Below are 15,357 nucleotides of genomic sequence, written 5' to 3'. Positions count from 1 at the left end.
TCAAAGCTTTCTATACATTGAGTACACAGATCCATAACCTCTTTTCTCTCCCTTCTTGACCCTATTTTTCTTCTTCCCTTGACTTTTCTTTTTCCTTATTCTTTTAAAAAGACTCCCAAAATCTTTAAAAAAGAAATTTGATGGAAATTCACTTTTAGTCTTTATTACAGCCTTCAGTACTGTTAATATTGACAAATGGCATCATTTAGACAAAAAATAATCATAGGATTATAGATTTAGAGCTGAAAGGGGTTGTAGAAGCCATGAAGTTCAAGCCTTTTACTTCATAGGTGAGGAACCTGAGGAATGGAGAGGTTAAATGATTTGCCCAAGGTAATACAGCGCCTCTCCCCTCTAGTATCTAAAGCCAGGTCTTTCTGACCCCGAATCTAATACCCTATCCACTGCATCATGTTGCCTCCCATTTCTCAAGTTTCACTTTGTTAATACAGGTATAATGAGCATCAATCATCTTGATTATTATGAAGTTCTACTTTCACAGTATCATTTTTTAAAACAAAATAATTTGTTCTTTAAATAAGAATCTTTTTCTAAATAGCTATTTTTGTTTTGATTTTCCTACAATGCTATTTTCTTTCAGGACTTGTATGTATTAAGCATTCAAAGCTTGGATGTCAACCTGAATTCATTTTCAACCAACTTTTTTTTTACTATTTTGAGTTCAGTTCTCAAAGGCACCAGTGGGAGATTCTTTAAACCTCAGCCATTTTCAATAAATTGGCATCAATGGTGCCTTTGTGTACCTTTTACAACTAAAGTGTAACAATTCACAGTTCATATTTAGGGATTTCTAACAATGTGTGCTTTGTTTTTTATGCAAATTAAGAAAAACTCCAAATCTCTTGAAATAACATGATCAAAGAAACCACCAAGAGTATTTCTGAAAAGCATATGGAAAGTACAGGGAAAACTTAAATTTCTTAGACATGTTTTCTTGAACTATGCTGAACTCAACATCCTCTTTGAAAATCAATCTATAATGTATTACTATACCAAAGCAATTATGTAGAGCATGCTACATTTCAACTATATTAATCAGAGATAATGCCCTCAAAAAGAATATTTTCTGTAACTACAGGTTGATAAACTTATTAGTATCTCAAACTGGCCCTAGCTCAATCAATAGCAACTGAATCTAAAACAACTACTGTATGCTTCGTTAAAACCGTATCCACAAAATAATCACACTCAGCAGTACTGACTAGCATGGGTGCAAAGTTGAGAGGGAGCTATGATTGGGGCATCTGCCTACTTGCCTGGTTAAAACTACATGGGACAAGATGCCCCTCCAAGTTAAACTCATCACTTCTAATCTCATCACCATACCTACAAACCAAGATTAATAGTCCCCTTTCTCAGCTTTTGCTTCCCTCTGATTGGATGACTTGAGGGCAGAAGACTATAAATTCCTTTCAATGCCTTTCTTTATAAAGGGCTGATACTAGACTCTCTGCATCTACTGCTCTATCTAATTTTGACTCCACGGAACAAGATGCTCCCTCTGCACCTGTGGCAAGAAGTTCCCCCTATTCTATCCCATCTCTTTCCTGTCTCCTTTTGTATATTGTGCCCCCATTAGATTGTAAATGCTTGAGGGTGAAGACTTTCTTTTATTAATGGTATCCCTAGTGCTTAGCACAGTGCCTAGTATCTAGCAAGTGCTTAATAAATGTTTATTAAATTGGATTGAGATGGAGACACCCAAGAGCAGCACAGCTGCATCCAGTCAGAAGGAGTACTCTGCTTTTATAGAGCAGTTTATGGCACAATGGTAATAGTGGGTATTTCCATAGCTCAAATAATAATGGAAAACTTTGTATTTTGGGAAATTTTGTTATTGAAGTGTATGTGTGAATGTTTTCTTAAACTACCATTTGTGTGTCTCCTGGTGTACTAATTGTGTCGTTTCCAGTGCCTTAGGGCCTGAAACAAGAAGTGTGTGTGTGTGTGTGTGTGTGTGTGTGTATGTGTGTATCTGCAGGTAATAGAAAGAAACCAGAATTGGCCAGAGGTAATCAGTTGGAAGCAGTTGTTGCCACTGAGAATAGACCTCACACTAAGCTACATCATTCTTTGCTAAGCTCTACTCATTTAAATATTTCAAAATGTGAAGCATTTATGTTTTTATATGGATGGATATTCAATTACATTCCACAAATATTCATAGGCATGGCAGAAATCATCACATGAAATATGAATCCTGAGATGATCCTCAAAAGTAAAATTCTGAATTTTTCTTCAGTGAAAGAGAATTTCTTACTATGTGCAAGAACATGTGCATGAAGCTCAAAACAAAAATGGAAAAAAAAGCCGCATTTAAGGAATTTAGATTCTAGGTTGAGTGGGGAAGGGACTAGATATATATAATATATATATATATATATATATATATATATATATATATATATATATATGTATATATATATATATATATATATATATATATATATATATATATATAATACAAGGTCTAGAATTGTGGTGAGAAAGGGAAAACATAGCAAGTCCTCTAAGGTTTTGCAACCCATGTGAGAGTTGCTACCACAGAAAAGTTCATCACCAAGAATAAGACCCTTTGGTGAGCCCTGTTGAATCTAAGTAGATTGGTCTGTGAATGATAGACATCACTTTGCCCACAGGCAAAACCATGCTGGTAGAAATTTTGAGAATATAATGTCAGTTTTCACATTACAGAAGAACTTTAGTGTTTCTACTATTCACGCAAAATCAATGGGAAAACATCTGGGAGCTCCTCCAAGATCCTCAGTTTGAGGAGGGCACTCTGGGAATTCACCTCATCATTTTCCATCCAGTTACTTTCTTGTAATTTATTATCTTCAGAAACTCTTCATTCTACAAAATGAAATCAAGTTTGAAACCTTTATTTCCTCAGATCATTTCCCATTTTGCCTGTATTATTCATCACGTCTCTATTTTGGATAATCTCCCCCTCCTTTTCAGCTTATTTTTGCAAGTTTTCTTCCTCTATTAAATGATGACCTCCTTGAGGACAAGGATTGCTTTATACCTCTCTTTGTATCCGCAGCACTTAGCACAATGCCCGGTACATTGTAGATACGTAATAAATGTTTATTGACTGATTCTGATTCTACTTCATCTATCTCAGCAAGTCAATACATGATTTGTCAGATCACCAGCATCAGAAGAGTTCATGACACCAGTAAATGGTGGATTACTTCTCATCTTCACCAGCTCCCAAGATAACTCACTCTACAATGACTCTCAACCTGGCTCAACCTTGTAGGTTCCCTCCCCTTGCTACATGCCTGCATCCTTGCTCTTTCTTGGCATATTAATTGCAATGGCAAAGACTATTGACTGTTTGCTTGATGGACAAAATATTAGCCTGGAAAACATGGTTTTGTTTACTTTCCGTGGGTTGTCTGTGCTCTGAAGCCCAAAGGAATTTTCCCATTATTAGCTGTTATGAAGACTGACAGTAGTTATTTGTCAAATCAATATCTTCAATCTTTCCCTGTCTACTTACTGCTTCCCTACTTCCTACAGACATGCCCATGACTCCACCATTCTCAAGCACTTTCACTTGATCCATCCATCGTTCTTCTGCCCTTTTGTGGATAAACTCCTTGAGAAAACTGACTGCAAGTGACTCTACTTCCTTGCCTGTCATTCTCTTTTTAACTCTCTTCAGTCTGGTATCCAAACTCATTGTTCAACCAAAACTACTCTGTCCAAAGTTACTAATGAGCTCTTAATTGCCAAATGTAATAGCTTTTACTCAATCCTCACCAAATTATTTATTTTTAGTTTTATGAGATTTTGAGTTCTAAATTTCCCTGCCTCCTTTCCCTACCCCCTCTGCAAGATGGCATGCAATGTAATATAAACCATATGTGTACAATCATATTAGACATATTTCCAGATTAGTCATGTTATGAAAGAAGAATCAAAACAAAAGGGGAAAACCATGAGGGAGAAAAAAACAAACCAAAAAGAAAATAGTATGCTTCAATCTGCCTTCAGACTCTAGTCCTCCTCCTTTCTGACATCTCGGCAGTCTGACAGTGTTGATCACTCCCTTCTCTCTAGGTTTTCCTCCTTATCAGTCTCCTTTGTCCACCTGGCTTGGTTCTAGGTCCTAATTCTCTTTTTCCTCTATACCATATCACTTAGTGATTTCATCACCTCCCATGGATTCAATTGTCATAGCTATGCTGATTATTCCCAATTTACTTATCTAGCTCTAACCCCTCTGCTGACCCCAGTTTCAAATCTCTAGCTGCCTCTTGGACACTTTGAACTGGATATCCTATAGACATCTTAAACTCAACCCCTCTAAAACTGCACTTGTGCTCCACTCCAAACTTCCCTCTTTTCTTAGCTTCTCTATTATTGTTGAGGTAATCTATTACCTCAAAATATTACTGTTGAGGTTGACTATCTTCCCAATTACCAAGGCTCATAATTTAGCTGTCATCCTTGATCCTTTACTCTTGCTCACTCCCAAATCCAAGGCCTTTTCAGTTTATCTTCATAATATCCCTCATATATGCCCTCATCTCTCCACTGCCACTGTCACCACCTTATTAATATAGACCCTCATCATCTCATGCATGGACCACAGCAATAGCTTGCTAGTTAGTCTCTCTGACATAAGCCTCTCCCTACTCTACTCCATCTACCACTCAGCTGTCAATGCAATCTGCCTAGAGTGTAGGTCTGATCATGTCATCCCTCTCCCCATTCAATAAATTCAGTGGTTCCCTATCACCTCTGAGATCAAATATAACATTTTCTGTTTGGCATTCAAAGACCTCCTAAAGCAACCTTGTTCTTCAGTTTTCTTTTTTTTTCCTTCTCCTGACTGAATGTATCTTTTTTTTATTAAATGATATATTTTCTTTTTACTGACAAGAATTATTTTTCTTCCCCCAACATTTCTCCCCTATCACTGAAAAAAACAAGAAAAATATAACCATTATAAAAAATGTGCATTATCAAGCCAATTACATTTCCTTATTGGCCATGTCCTCTGATAGCATATTTCTGCAAGTTTAGTTTATAGATTAATGAGTTCAGTCCATTCACAACAGTAGGTGCTTAATAATTTTTAAAAATTGTTGAAAGATCAAGATTCTCATCTTGTTTCTGCCACTAATTTGTTTTGTGACTTCAAGTAATTAAATTTAATTAGCATTTATTAAAGGTCTACATGCACTGGATTCAGGGGATCCCAAGACAAAACACACTTTGTCAAGATGATTCCATTTTAATAGAGGATCAATGGGTTGGCGAGGGGGTCACATAGAACAATTATATATATGTGTGTGTGTAATACAAAGTAAATTGAAAGAGAAAGAATTATCTATGCCATAGATATGGGGACGAGGGAAAGATTTGTGGAGGAAGTGGCTCCTGAACAGTCTTCATAGAAAATGAAAATCCTAAGAGGTGGAGAGAAGGGAGAAATGCATTCCAGGTATGGAAGATGGCTTGAACAAGCCCTCAAAGGTGGGAGGCTGTGTGTTAGTGTATAAGGAATAGCTTGGGCTATTAGTAAATTTGACTGAGTTGAATTGTTCCTGACCTCTTTTTCTTCAATTTTAATATGAGAAGACCTACACTAAGTGATTACATGATTGATTATACTTTATCTGAAGAGCTAAACCCGCTTCAGCAAAAGTTGAGTTTTGATGTTGCCATATGAGGCTGTCCTTACTAAGAAAGCATCATTTCCCTCAGGGCTACCACGTCACCTGTGAATTTGGACAATGACTCTAATTGCTCTAGGTCAGCTCAGTCATCTTCTTTTATATTTAAACTCTTATGGTGGGTTTTCCCTTTAATGTGCACCTTGCTTCTGTTTGCTCTTATGATTATTTTACTAGAATCATAGAGACACTGGGGCTACAAGGAACAGGATAGGTCACTGTCTTCAGCCCTCTTCACCTAATGAACGTTATTGCCAGACAGTAACACTAGTCCCTTTAGAATCATATTTAATCTCTTTTTGAATGTCTTATTGATGTTTCTTCAGTGACCTCTTTTGGAGACTGTTCCACTATTAAATTGCCCTTGCCTTTAGGACACATTCTCTTATAAGTAATTTAAACATGCCCTTCTTATTTCTCATAAAATGTCCTAAGTCAACCATGAATGAATCTTCACAATACTGTATTTTATTTCTTTCTTCTTAAAGAAAATACCAGATGCCATGGGAGACAGGCACACCTGTGTACGTGTAGACTATTCAGAAGCCCAATAGATCTTATTCTGATTTCCTCCATTATATTGTGAAATTTTGTGGAACCCTGCCATTTCTGATTGCTAGCATAATTGGAGATATTGATTTTAGTTCGGAAGCTAATCTACAGCCAAAAATTATACTTGATTTAAATATTTGAAATTCTCATTTTCTACTCATAAGTGGGACATGTTGGGCTTTTTGTTTATTTTTGGCTATTATTCTATTAAAGTTTAGATTAATTTCCATTCAGTTTTTCCTTTGCTCTAATACTTGATCTTTTTAATGACATTATATTTTCTTCTTCTTTCATACGTAAAATATATACATATGTGTATTATGCACATGTGTATGTGTTTTATAAAGAAGAAAAAGCTTCAATTGTTTTGTACCTTAAGTAACTAATACCTAGTCTTTTCTTAATTTCTCTATTTTCATGATTTTCATGCTTTATAATATTAACAATGATAGTCTATTATAACTTATTCTGGAAGAACTAAAACTATTTTTCTAATGCATAGCAACTATTTTAAATAATTTTAAAATTGAAATACACTTAACTGAAATGTATTTTATTTTACCCATTTAAAAACATTCTGAAAAGTGTTATCTACCTCTAGAGAAAGAAATTATGAACTGAGTGATGATTGAAGCATACTTTTTCACTTTATTTTTCTTGCTTTTTTGAGTTTCTCTTGCAACATGACTAATATGGAAATGTGTTTTGCATGACTTCACTTGTATAATAAGTATCATTTTGCTTGCCTTCTCAAGGTGTGTGAGGGGGAGAGAAGGTAGGGAAAGAATCTGGAACTCAAAATAAAAAAAAAATGAATGTTAATTTTAAAAAATGTAATTGGGAAAATATTTAATAAATTAAAAATATATTTTAAAAAATTCTGATTAGGGGTCTATAGCCTTCCCAGACTGCCAAGGGGTGGTCCATGACACAAAAAGGTGCCATGCTGTAGAGAGGTTTCTCAAGCACTTTTACTTCCTCAAGGAAGGTAATCATCTTGCATTTAATACATAGTTGATGAACATTTTTGGCTAGAAGACAAATGTGACACAGACCTTATAGGTCATAGGAACAATGTCCTCAGTTATCACATCTCACAGAGTTATTGCAAATATGAGACAAGGTAATATATATAAAACAGTTTGCAAACTTTAAATTATTATTTTGTCATTTGACTGTGAGCCTCTCTGGATCAGGAACTATTTTTGGCTTTTTTCTTTCTATGCCCAGCACTTAGCACAGCACCTGTCACATAGAAAGTGTTTAATAAATGTGTGTTGACTTGATTTTTTATTCCTTCCTGATTTCAAGAGGAAATAAAGGTTTTTTTTGTACATCTCTGAAGACTTGATTAATTGCATTGGAATCTTTTTGCCATAGCTTTTGTTTCCACATCTTAATATACAGGGTGTCCCAAAAGTTTAGTGGAGTTTTAATGTATCCAAACTATCAAAGCTTGAAAAACTTCACCGAGACTTTTGAGTCACCCTTTGTAAAACTGTCTACGATTCTTAGTTGCTCAGGTCTCAATGTTTGGTGGTTTCTTTGAGATGCCCAGGATATGTTTTCATTAGGGTGAGTATTTTTTCCATTTATAAAGATAGTCACCCTTTGGAGCACTAATAGGTAGTTTACTGAACTGCTAAAGAGAAAAAAAAAATCATCGAAAGTAGCACACTCTCTGTTAATGAATCTTTTTGAGCTTAGGCTGGTTCTTGGATGACAGACATAGAGGCATACACTGTTTAACGATTAATTAGAGTTTTCATTGCTTAACCAAGCTTTACCCAAAATCCTTAAGCAATCTCTGGACAAAATATGTTTACTTGCTGTAGAAGCCATGACCAGAATACCTGATGGACTCCTTTGCTGTTTGCTCTTCTGTTTTGCTTATCTGTTTGCCTCTTATGTTTGTCTTGTCTGAGCTTCAAATATGTCATAATTATTGTGTTTACAAAAGATATTTTTTGTTAATTTATTTGTTTTCAGTTTTCAACAATCACTTCCATATGTTTTAAATTTTCTCCCCCTCTCTCCTGCCTCTCTCCCTAAGAGAGCAAGCAATCTTACATGGATTCTTATTAAACACATTTTCACATTAGTCATGTGGCATAGAAAAATTAAAATGAATGGGAGAAACCATGAGAAAAACCAAAACAAAACAAAGTATAGCAAAAGATAAAATAGTTTGATTCATTCGGAATCTTGTTCTGATTCCATAGTTCTTTTTCTGGATGTGGATAGCATTTTGCTTCAAGTCCTTTGGAAATGTTTTAGGTCCTTGCATTGCTCTGAAGGGCTGAGTCTATCAGAAAGAGTTCTCTCACACTGTGGGTGTTACTGTGTACAATATTCTCCTGGTTCTGCTCATTTCACTCATCATCAGTTCATATAAGTTTTTCCAGGTTTTTATGAAGTCCGCCTGTTCATCATTTCTTATGGCCCAATACTAATATACCACAACTTGTTCAGCCATTCCTCAACTGATGGGCATTCCCTCGATTTCCAGTTCTTGGCCACCACAAAAAGAGTTGCTATAAATATTTTTGTACATGTGGATCCTACAAAAGATACTTTTTGAGATACATAAAATATAGGAAAGACTGCTCATTAGCCACACTTTGGCTTAACTATTTTGTGCATGAATCATGTGATCCAATTAGTAATCCTCATCAACATATGAAAATATTCTGTGGCTGACAGACAATTTAACTACTGTGTAGAGACAAGAATAATAGAGGATCATGAACATTTCACAACATATACACTGAAACAAAACTGAAGAATATGACATTTAACTCATTTTATGCTGATCCTTCCTTGAATTTTTTTAGTATTTAATACTGCCCTTAATTTCATATATATTGGCATATATAAGTGGTTATCGGGGGAGTAGGTACAGGAGTTTGATAATACACTTACCAGAATGACTTTTGTGGTACCTGCAAAGCACAACTATGAAGTTTTGTTTGCATAACATGTGTTTCTAAACTGATGGCCTGTTTTGCACTTTTCAAAGAACAGCAAAACAAAATTGCCTTCAAATGGAAGAGAATTTAAACATGTCTTAAACATCTGTGAAGCTGAGGATGCTCTAAGGCAGAGGAACCTGGGTCAAAAAGGTACCAAAATAAGCAAAGTGACCCAAACAGAAAAGTTGTCACAAATAGAAAATAACTGGGAATGGAAAACCAATTCTTCAGAGGCAAGAGAGGGAGAGAGAGAGAAAGAGAGAGAGAGAGAGAGAGAGAGAGAGAGAGAGAGAGAGAGAGAGAGAGAGAGGATAATTGGTACAGTATGAAAAAAGCTACTGTTTGAAATCAGGAAAAAAGCAAGTGGATAACTACTGGGGAAATGCTAAGAAAGTCAACGTATGTTGTCGTCATTAGCATGGTGGTGTTTCCCAGCATGAGGTAGACTGCTAGACTGGATAAAGAAAATGGAAAGGGATATTAGTATTTACCTGTTTCCATACCACAGTCAGTTTTAAAGTAGTACTGAAAAGAATCAAAGACTTGTCGGAGGTACCAGGGGAGAATGGACACGCTAATGCACTTTTGGTGGAAAAGTTCAGAGACCCAGCCAATGTAGAAAATGTTTTGCACTAGATTCCCAAAGTCACTATACTATTTATACACTTTGATCCAGAAACAGCACCATGTAACGTATACCCCAAAGAGGACAAAGGCTCATATGAACAAAGTATTTATTGCAGCATTTTTATTGTGTCCAAGAACTAATACCCATCAACTGAGGAATGTCTGAATAAATTATGACATATGAATTTAGCAAAATATTATTGTGCCTTAAGGAAAAACAAAGGGATAGATTAAGAGAAAGTTGAGAAGAATTATAAAAATACAGAGTAAAGTAAGCAGAACATAAAAGAAAACACTATTGAAATCAGATTAATAATTCAGCGAGCAATCATGACTTTAGAGGATATGAAGCATATGTCTCATCCCTTGGCAGAAAGAACGATGGACTAGAAGTACGGAGTATGACATATTTTCAGGAATGGTTAGTATGTGAACTTGTTTGGCTTGACTGCCCTGATTTGGTACATGGGAAGTTTTCTGTTTAATTTTTTTTGGGGGGGGTTGTGGGAAAATGAGATGGTAGCTAGTGTGACACAGAAATAAAAGTAGAAAGCAAGTGTTAATGAAACATTAAAAAATGTACAAAAGGGCAGAATAAAGTTCAGAGGGGGACACCGAAGAGAAGTGCATACTTGTTATTATTACCTACAATTTAATTTAAAAACTCAGCTAATTATACATAATAGAAGTTCATTGTTTCATAGACTATCCTTCTTTTCTCTTCTTTGTATTGTGATGGCTAATGTTTGTCATGTTCATAATAAAAAAGAAAATTTAAAAGAAAAAAAGAGACAAAGGAAAAAAGAGAGATCAGGGTGGGTTAATAGGTAATAGTATTGCTTGCCATACCTGTTATGTTGGTCCTTTCAGTTCTCACTTCTATAATGCTAGTACATATCATCATTATGTCTGATGTACAGTCTCGCAGTAGTATATTTACTGGCCCCTTCATTTCTGGATAATCCTTTCTTTGACAGAACAATCGACAAGTTTTTATTAAGTATATTCTATGTATTGGGGACGATGCTATAGATCCTGGGTATACAAGTAGAAAAACTGAAACAACATCTCTATTCTGCATACCATGGCCAGATCAGTATGCCCAATGCATAAGCCTGGACATTTTACGCTCCTGCTCAAGCACTGTCAAGGGATCCCCACAGTATAGAGGGTAAAGTCCAAACTTCTTGACTCAGTATTCAAAGCTTCCAACTTAAACTTCTCATTTTATCTTCAACAAATTCCTTTCAGATATTTAATCCGTACAAAACTATTTGCCACGCTACAAACACATCATTTGCTTTTCTCCAAGTTTTTGCTGATACTAGTCTCCATTCCTGCAATGCTTTCTCTTTCATCTCTACCCATTGAAATCTACCTGTTCATCAAGCCTCAGTTAAATACTGCCCCTCTCAAGAAACTTTCCCAATTACTCCAGTTGAAAATGATCTATTGCTCTCAAGAGCTCTCCTGGGGGAGTCTTTTGTGCACTTTAAAAACTCTCAAATCATAGTTATTTATATATGGTAAATGTCTCCCTATTGGATTTTAATATGCCAAGGCAGATTGGCAATTGGTCTGCAACTCAGAAATAGAGTTACCTGGAACTCTAAAAGCTGAAGTGTTTCATATATAAAGCACCTGGCAAATTAAAAAAGTACAATCTACATGTCAAAGAGGTATGGAGTAGTAGATGGAAGTTAGCTTCAGAACCAGGAAGGACTGAGTTGAAGTCTTCTCTATAACACATACCTGCCATGGGACTGAGGGTGACTCATTGAAGCTCTCAGTGCCCAAGGAAATTTTCTAAAATTCTAAGTTGCAGAGTAGGTGATGATTTACATTGGTAGAGAATTTCTTCAACCTGTGGGTTCTCTGTGAATGAATGAAGGAAACAAGAATTTATTAAATGCCTACTATGTGCCAGGCGTTGTCCTAAGCACTTTATAAATATTATCTTAGGTACTGATATATATATGTTTTATATATATATATATATATATATATATGTGGTGTGTGTATATGTGTGTGTATACACATATTTCATCTATATATATTCCATATATGTATTCAATATATATACGTACTCCATATATATTCCACATATATTCGATATACCTCTATCTATCTATCTATCTATCTATCTATCTATCTATCTGTCTGTCTGTCTGTCTGTCTGTCTGTCTGTCTGTCTGTCTGTCTGTCTATTACAGCTGAGGAAGCTGAGGTAGACAGATTAAGTGACTTGCCTATGTTCATGTAACTAGCATCTAAGGCCAAATTTGATTACAATTAATTTCCTACTTCAAACTGAGCAGTCTATCTGCTGTGCTAACCAGCTGCCACTGAAATCACAATACCCAATGCCAATCATTATCCCTGTCCCTATATAACTGTCAGTTATTACTGCTACTACTACTTTGGTTGCCTTTGTGATTCATATTCATGTTTCACTTTCTGTTCATCAGAAAAGTACATTTCTAAAAAGCATTTTATTTGTTAACTGGCTTAAACGAGATGATCATATATTTTAGTCTTTTAAAAATGGACAAGCTTTTTATTCTCTGGGAGGAATACACTCCTAAAGAATTGTGTTTCTAATAAAAATAATGCTGACTATGAAGATCCAGAACATGTTTCTATATCACAAACATGAAGAATGGAAGAAGGAAAAGAGGAAAGGGTAGCAACATGGAGCATCTCCTAACTTCTTGGAATATGTACCCAAGATAAAACTTTCAGGAGTTAAAGACTGTGGGTCCAAATGCCCTCAAAATCATAGTTTATAGTGCTTGTCTCCACACCTCCCATCACTTCTCTCAAGTATTTTTTTCCTAAATAATCAGCTGGAGGGCTTAGTTATTTCAAGGCAAAGACATTTAATGCAACTGCATGATAAGAAAAGTATAAAAGTAATAATATTCTTTGCCTAGAAATCTAGGGCATACTCCACCACAAATACATTATACCACAAAATTAAAACTCCAAGAAATGATATAGCCAAACTCCAGAGCTTTCAGAGGAAACCTCTCTACTCAGGCTCCAACAGCATTCCTGCTGTTGTGGATGGTCTCCAAAGCTCTGTCTTGCGCCCTCTTCTCTTCTCTTCTCTTTTCCCTTTATACTACTTGACTTGATGATCTCATCAGCGCCTATGTATTTAAGTTTATCTATGTCATGATTCTCATATATACTTATTCAGCCCTAACACCTCTTCCAACCTCTGCACTTGAATATCCAACTCCCTATTGGCCCTATCAAACTGAATGTCTCATAGTCATCTTTTATTTAGTATGTCCCAAAGTGAAGTCATTATCCACCACACACACAGACACACACACAGACACACACAGACACACACACACACACACACACAGAGAAATCCTTCGCTTCGTTATACTTCCTTATTACTGTTAAGGGTACTGCCATACTCCAAGTCACCCAGATTCACAACCTAGGAATGTCATCCTTGATTCCTCATTCTCTCTAACCCCGATCCCACCACCATATCCAATCTGTTGCCAAGACCTGTGGAGTTTACCTTTATAATATCTCTCACGTATGCCTGCTTTTCTCCTCAGAAACTGCCACTACATTGATGCAGGTCATCATTGCCTCAAGCCTGGACTACTGAAATAGCCTGTTTGTTGGTCTCGCTCCCTGAAGGCTCTCTCCACTCCAGTCCATCTTCACTCAGCTATCAAAATGATTTTCCTAAAACACAATTCTGATGATATCAGGATGCCTCTGCTCCCATCCATTCAATAAACTCCAGTGGATCCCTCCAGGATCAGATATGAAATCTTCTGTTTGATATCCAAAGCACTTTATAACTTGAATCCCACCTACCTTTCCAATATTATTCTTTGCAACTACATTCCTCCATGTACACTGAGAATCAGTAACATTTGCCTCCTTATCATTCCTTGAACAAGATATTTCATCTACTGACTCTAGTCATTTGCACTGGCTATCTCCAATACCAAGAAGTCTTTCCCTCCTCATCTCTGTTTACAGGATTTCTTTGGATACTTTCTAGTCTCAGATAAAATGTGTGACTGGAGAAAAAAAAACTTCTTCAAGGAACTTTTCCAGATCTCTATGTTAGTGCCTTCCTCTTATTATCTCTGATTCGTACCATATATGTCTTTTTTGTACATAGTTGTTAATATGTTGTTTTGCCAATTAGATTATCAGTCTTAATATGGTGCTTAAAAAATTTCAGACTTACTACCACTGTAATGTAGTAAATTTTGATTGTCATTTCAGAAAAGAACAATATAGCCCTATAACTAAAAATAATTTATTTGACAGAGCAGAGTAAAATCTTTTTAATAGCCCATTAATGAAGTAGAGAACTTCCAAGAATTTCTGTTGAAAAGATGAGAGCTAAGTATAAAACTGAAAATAGAAACACTTGAACCAAGAGAAGCATAAGATACAACTGAGCAATCAGAAAGGAGTATATGAGGATGAAGTATTTACATTTTAATAGAGTGGAAGGATACAATTGTTCCCCTGAACTGTAATGACATCAAAGGTTATAGAAAAAATAAGGAATGTTCCCTTTATTCCTGTGCTCTCTAATGTTTTTTAAAGGAATGGGAGGTGTATTCTGTCAAAAGCTTTTTCACCATCTATTGAGATAATCATGTGATTTCAGTTAGTTTTGTATTTGATATGGTCATTTAGATTGATAGTTTTTCAACCTGCATTCCTGGTATAAATTCCACCTGGTCAGAGTATATAATCCTTGTGATATAATCTTGTAATCACCTTGCTAGCATTTTGTTCAAAATGTTTGCATCCGCTGAGTGAAAGGAGCAGAACCAGGAGAACTTTGTGCACAGCAATGACCACAGTGTGCGAGAGTTTTTTCTGGTAGACTTGGAATTTCGTAATAACGCAAGAACTTCTTAAAAAAAAAAAATCCCAGTGGTGGTTCTCTAAGGCAAAATGCCTTCCACACTCAGAGAAAGAAATATGGAAGTCATTCGCAGAATGTAGCAGATCATGTTTGAGTATGTGTATGTTTTTGTGTATCATGTTTTGATTTGTTATATGATTTCTTCCATTTATTTTGGTCCAACTACATAGCATGACTATAGTGAAAATGTACTCAATAGGAAAGTATATATAGAACCTATACAGAATTGTATGCAGTCGTGGGGAGGGAGGGGAGTAGTGGGGGGTAGGTGTGGGGGGGATAAAATCTCAATTGTATGGCAGTGATTGTTAAACATTAAAAAATAATTTAAAAAAATGTTTGCATCCATATTCATTAGGGGAAATGGTCTATCATTTTCTTTCTTTGCTTTAGCTCTTCTTGGTTTAGGTAACAACAAAGGTGTCATAAAAGGAGTGTGGTAGAATTCCTTCTCCACCTATTTTTCCAAAGAGTTTATCTGGTATTGGAATTAGTTATTCCTTAATTGTTTGGTAGAATTCACTTGTGCACCCATCTGACACTGGGTTTTTTTTTTTTTTTTAGG

General features: G+C 35.7%; 1 long non-coding RNA gene across 1 annotated transcript in view; it reads left to right on the top strand.

The window, feature by feature from the left end:
* Window positions 1-15,023, top strand: part of LOC140505793 (uncharacterized) — a 265,621-nt gene extending 250,598 nt beyond the window's left edge. The window contains exon 3 of the long non-coding RNA XR_011967667.1: window positions 13,447-15,023. This is a non-coding gene — a long non-coding RNA (uncharacterized lncRNA). The remainder of the gene's footprint in view (window positions 1-13,446) is intronic.
* Window positions 15,024-15,357: the final 334 nt, after the last annotated feature.

The sequence above is a fragment of the Notamacropus eugenii genome, chromosome 5, assembly GCF_028372415.1.
Source record: "Notamacropus eugenii isolate mMacEug1 chromosome 5, mMacEug1.pri_v2, whole genome shotgun sequence".
NCBI lineage: Eukaryota > Metazoa > Chordata > Mammalia > Diprotodontia > Macropodidae > Notamacropus > Notamacropus eugenii.
Note: the sequence above shows the minus strand (reverse complement) of the source record. Positions and strands in the feature narration are given on the sequence as shown.